We start from the raw sequence: 6,086 nt of genomic DNA, 5'->3' as shown, positions 1-6,086 counted from the left end.
AACACTCACACAATCACATGCCATAGGTATTTTTATTACTCCTATTTTCCAGATGAAGACATCAAGGCACAGAGCAATTAATAAAAATGAATATGCCCAATGTTATGCGGTAGTAAGTGGCACAGGCAGAATTCAAACCCAGGTAAGAGTGATAGCAGAGCCCACTGCACTGGTGACCAGTGTGCTCTACTGGGCACTACTCCTTTTCCTTGGTGTATTAATATTCAGGACCTAACCAGATTATTTGGAAGATGGGTCTGAAAGAAGTGGTTTTTATACACCGCTTAAATTTCAAGTACACTATCAATAATGTTGATTACTGGAGGAGTTACAGATACTGTGCTTTAATAATAATGATGATGATATTAAGAAAGTTTCTCCTCCGATTTTAGCAGGTACTTGCCAAAACAGCATCTTTAGAAGGCATCACATAAAGAATAAAGTTTTAGAATCAGAAAACAGGTTTGAGTCTTGGATTACTATTTATAACTATGTGGCCTTAGGCAAGTTACTTCATCTCCCTGAGCCTGTTTCTTCTTCTGCAAAACGGAGACAATTTCTCTCTGCCTTGCAGAGTTAGGAGAATTAAATGAGATCATGCAGATAAAGCATTTAGCTTGGGAGAAACTCAATAAACAGTAACTTATAATGCTATTCTTTTGAAAACCCCTTTTCAACAAAGCCACCCTCTGACCTAGGCTAGACAGAAATGATAATAATTTAATGATGGCAACGTGTGTTTTTGAAAACTGAACTATCTTGCCAAGTCCAAATGACTGAGGGAGGTGGGGCTGCTACAAGTGTGGTCCAGTCTATTCTGTGGTCCAGTGGCCTTTTTACCTCTTGGCTCCAGCCCTGGCTCTGCCCCCTAGCAGCTGTGCCTACTTGGACAAGTCTTCTACCTTCTCTGCACCGCCGTTTCCTTACCTCCTAAATGACAGAGAGGGACATGATCAATTCTAAAGTCCCGGTCAGTGGTTTTTGAGGAAACAGGAGGGCAACCTAGTGAAAGCTCTTGTTCTTCTATTCACCCACTCAGGCTTCATACTGAATGTGGCTTGATTGTCTTGGCCAAGTGAGTGTCCAGTGGAGAGTGACTGTACAAGGGTTTTAAAACCAATCATATTCCATGAAAACATGGCCTAAATAAAAAGGCTCCAGGGATGTTTAATGGAGAAAGGGTAAGACTTAGGTGGTCATGATACGGTCTTCAGATAGTCAAGGAACTGGTGATTATGTGACTTTTCTGCATAAGAGGATTAACTCTCTGAGTACCAATAAGGGCACCAGTCAGTAATAGGAGTTAGGTTTTGGTTTAGAAGATGTCAGGAAGAGTTTTGCAATAATTAGAGCCCTCTGAAATGGAACAGGCTGCCTGGGAAGGAAGGAAGCCATTCCAGGAACTAGTCAACCCTGGTACTAGACAAGGGTGGTACAGGTGGCATGAGGGAGGAAGTTGGGCCAGAGCCTCTAAATCCAGCCGCAGGACTTTGAGTCTATACTTGGCTAAGAGCAATTGTATTATCATGTCAGCATCAGTATTTAAACACCTGGTTATCCAGAAGTGCTGTTATGATGGAGCCTATCCAAAGGGGAAGAGCTGCGAGCAAAGAGCTGTGCAGATCACCATTGGCCCAATTGTGTCCCAGCTTTCACTCAGTGTTGTAACCTGGCAAATGAACTGCAGAGCGAGACTTCCCACACCCGTGTAATGATGGGAAGGCAAAGTACACGTAAAAACTCCTACTCCATATGCAATGCAGTAACAGGGTGCTAGGCAGAGTTTGTGCTGCCATGGGAAAAAGTACTTCTAAACTTGGTTTAATGTAGAAAAGATGAAATATAAACTCCCGCAGTTTGACTCAAAAAGCAGAGCAAGCAGTGACAGTTATACTAGCTCAGACACCACTAGCTTTACCACGAACTCACTGTGTACCAACTGCGGGTCATTATTCTCTAAAAGCTAATTTGTAAAATGAAAATATTTGACTAAATGATTCTGTGATATTTGTTTTGTGCATACAACACTGGCCACACAATGATACTTAAAATCTTGCATAAAGACAATAGTATATTTGAAGAACCAAATTTTATTTTTGATTCTGCCAGAAAGCATAGCCAACAAGAAATATTAGAAGTAGAAGGAATCCCAATAAGCATTTATAGAAAATAAAATAGAAATAAGTACAATTTATTAGAATTTTGTTTAATTTTACTGACCTACTTTTCAGCCTATTTTCTTTGGTTTAATTTGAATTCTATTTAACTATACTACTGTGGGGAGCATGCAAGTTAAGGCAAAGAAAAACTAAGAAAAATACTGTATTTTTAGTTTACACTTTAAAAAGTCAACAACTTTTTATTATTTAAAAATATTTTATTTTAAAATATTTTTCCAGTTTTATTGAGATATAATTGACCTACAACATTGTACAATTTTTTTTAAAAAAGATTTTATTAGGGAATTGGGGAAGGGAACAGTGTTGGGAAATTGGGGGAGGGGAACATTGTGTTTTTCCAGGACCCATCAGCTCCAAGTCAAGCTGTTGTCCTTCAACCTTAGTTGTGGAGGGTGCAAGCTCAACTCCAAGTCCAGTCGCTGCTTTCAATCTAGTTGCTTGGTGGGGGGGGTGCAGTCCACCATCCCATGCGGGAGTCGAATCGGCAACAAGTTAAGAGCACACGCTCTCACCAGCTGAACCATGTGGCTGCCTATTGGCAGCTCAGTTCGGGCACAGCTCACTGGCCCATGTGGGACTCAAACGGGCGACCCTGTTACTCAGAGCTTGCACTCTTAACCAACTGAGCTACTCGGCCGAACTGAAAAATATTTTAAAATATAAAATTTATCTTCAATGCTCAAGAAAAGTGATATTACAGGGAGATCCCCTTATAACTTATAAATGTACACAATGTATATTTAGAGGGTGCCAAAAAATGTATACATATTTTAAGAAAGGAAAAAACTGTATTAAAATTGTAATACTCAATATATACCGATAACAAAAGATGGTACAAGTCATATGTATACATTTTGTTGGCACCCCTGGTATTTTCATGATTTAAAAAGATATGTAAAAGTATTGGGTTGTTGGAAAAGTCATGACGTATTTCTTCTATGTTTTTCATTGCAAAAATGCATCATGACTTTTCCCACAACCCAATAATATAACCTATATGCTTTAAAAAGCCAAACAATAAAATTTAGAAGAAAATCAATAAAAAATTTAAGAATAAGCATTAAAAAAATCTGTCAGTTTTCTTACACTAGCCCCACTCAGAGTGTTAACTTCTGAGAACAGATTTCTATATAAATGGCATCATGCTACATAAATGGGATACATATGCTTCTGCAATGTGCTTTCTTTAAATGTTAACAAAATATTACTAAATTATTTCCACATCGGTACAGAGAAAACTGCTTCATTCTTTTTAATGATTATCCAGTATTTGATAATATTGATATGCCTTCATTTATTTAACCATTCACACATCAATGAGTGTATTACAATAGTTTCCTAGGGCTGCTGTAACAAATCACCACAAACTTGGTGACTTAAAACAACAGGAATTTATTCTCTCGCAGTTCTGGAGGTCAAAAGTCCAGAATCAAGGTGTTGGCAGGGTCACACTCCTCGCAAAGCTTTTAGGGAAGAAAACATCTTTGCCTCTGAACTTCTGTTGGCTCCTGGTGCTCCTGGGCATTCCTTGGCTTGTAGATGCATCACTCCAGTCTCCGCTTGTGTCTTCATGCATGGCCATCTCCCCTGTGTTTCTGTCTTCTTCTCTTTCTCTTATAAGAACACTTTATACCTTATATGTAATAAGGTATATTATAAGGATTTAGGGCTTACTCTCATTCAGTATGATCTCATTTTCTTTTTTTTTTTTCCAAGATTTTTATTGGGGAATCGGGGAAGGGGAACAGACAAGTTGCTTTCCTTTTGTTCTTCGGTCTAGTTGTAGAGGACGTTGTTTCACTGGCCCATGTTGGTATTATCATTGCACTTTTCCCAGGTGAGGCAGATTGGTCGCCGGCTGCTCACAGCAGCTTTTGCAGCTCACGCCGGCTGCCAGCTACTCACGGTAGCTCACGGCAGCCCACTGCCGCCCCACTGCAGCCTACGCGGTTGCAGGTGATTCATGGTAGCCTAGCTCCAGGTCGAGCTGTTGTTCACCATCTTAGCTGTAGAGGGCGCAGCGTCACTGGCCCTCATGTGGGGTCTGAGCCCTGCTGCTCAGAGCTGGCATCCCAAGCCAACTCTTAACCAATGCGCCACTCGGCCAGCCCTGATCTCATTTTCTTGATCCTTAACTTAATTACATCTACAAAGACCTATTCCCAAATAAGGTCACATTCACAGACACCAGGAGTTAGGATTTGGACATATCTTTTGGAGGCAACTATTCAACCAGCTACAATGGGTATTTATGTTGTTGTTCTCAGATTTTCAGTATTAGAAACAGTACTGCAAAGAAAAAACCCCATCATTTTGCATCTGTCTTTGTGCACATGTGTATTTTTTTTTGTAATATAGATGTCATTGTCATAGGTAAGATTGCTGAATCAAAGAGTAAGCGCATCTACAAATTTGACATATACTTGACTATTGCCTTCTGAAAAAAATACTGCTGGTTTACACTCCCATTAACTGTGTTTAAGGCCTACTCCTCAACCCATTCACCCAAATGGGATATTATCCATTTATAATTTTTGCCAATCTGATGAGTCAAAAGTGGTATCACTTTATTTAGCAAATTGATTCTATATAAATTGACAATTATTACATATGTTTACACATATTGGTTGGCCAGCCCTACCTCAGTGTCTGGCACGTTTTAGATGCTCAATCAACATTTGTTTAATGAATGACAGCAGGATCACCTAAATCTCAATTCTCTCACCTCCTTTCCCCTTCCTTCTCTCTTTGCATATCATCCCAACTGCCAAACTTCTCCATCTGCTCAGAACATCCTTCATCTCTCTCCATTCCTAATGACAACCCAACCATCTCTCTACCTCATCCCAAGCACCTCACTCCCCACCAACCCCATCCCTCTTCACCACATCTCTCATTCTGAAGCCAGGAGTATCCAGATGCACTCTGCCAGTTTCACAAGGGTTGAGGACCTGACTCCTAAAAGAGAGAGCTAGTATGTTAATGTGGCCCTTTTCTTCAAGCATTCATTTTTTTTTCAATTATAGTTGACATTCAATATTATTTTACATTAGTTTCAGGTGTACAGAGTAGTGGTTAGACATTTATATAATTAAGTGATCTCCCTGGTAAGTCTAATACTCACCTGGCACCATATATACTTATTACAATAATCCTTTGTCAGACCCTCGATACTGGCTGCCTCTCTGGTCTTGCCCCTTTTTGAAGGTGTCCTATAGATACTGACTGCCAAAATGAACGCTCCCTAAGCATCTACAGATTAGGGTACTGTCTGTTCCACCCGTGGGAACTGACCTACTCTTAGGTCATAACTCTTGCGAGTCTGTAAGTCTGCTGAAAGTAACCAGGCTGTTCTGTCCTTCTGACAACCACCTCCTTCCCAAGAATTTCTACCTCCTTATCATTCTCCTCCAGATTTTAATCCCTTTCCATTCTCCTAGTTCTCGGTCTGATATCTTCAGGAATTTCTCTAACCATCCTAGAGCCAAGGCCAGCAGTTCAATGGTTCCTATTAGATACCCTCTGAAAAATTTCTCATCTTCTTGACAGTCTTTGATCACTCTGCCAATGCATTGCACCATGTTACAGTATTTGAGATGTAGTAAGAGACTTGCCTTTGGAGTCAGATATGAGTTCAGTCCTGGTTAGCTACTATAGAGCTGGCTTCATGGGCATGTAACCTGTGCAGTGGCACAGGCCCTTGTGCTCAGAAGGGCCCCACACTTACTTTAATGCTCTGTTATTGCTGTCTTGAAATTATTAAGACAGAAAAGTCTGACGGGACAATGGAGTATGCATGTGAACAGAAGAGGTATGTGCAATGTATGTGCCCGCCATTCCTTGCCACCCCATTCACATAGAGCAGGAGTCAGCAAACTTTTGAGATAGAAGAGCCAATCCTGTCCC

The sequence above is a fragment of the Hipposideros armiger genome, unplaced genomic scaffold (genome assembly GCF_001890085.2).
Source record: "Hipposideros armiger isolate ML-2016 unplaced genomic scaffold, ASM189008v1 scaffold_123, whole genome shotgun sequence".
Lineage (NCBI taxonomy): Eukaryota > Metazoa > Chordata > Mammalia > Chiroptera > Hipposideridae > Hipposideros > Hipposideros armiger.
This window is presented reverse-complemented; position numbering follows the sequence as displayed.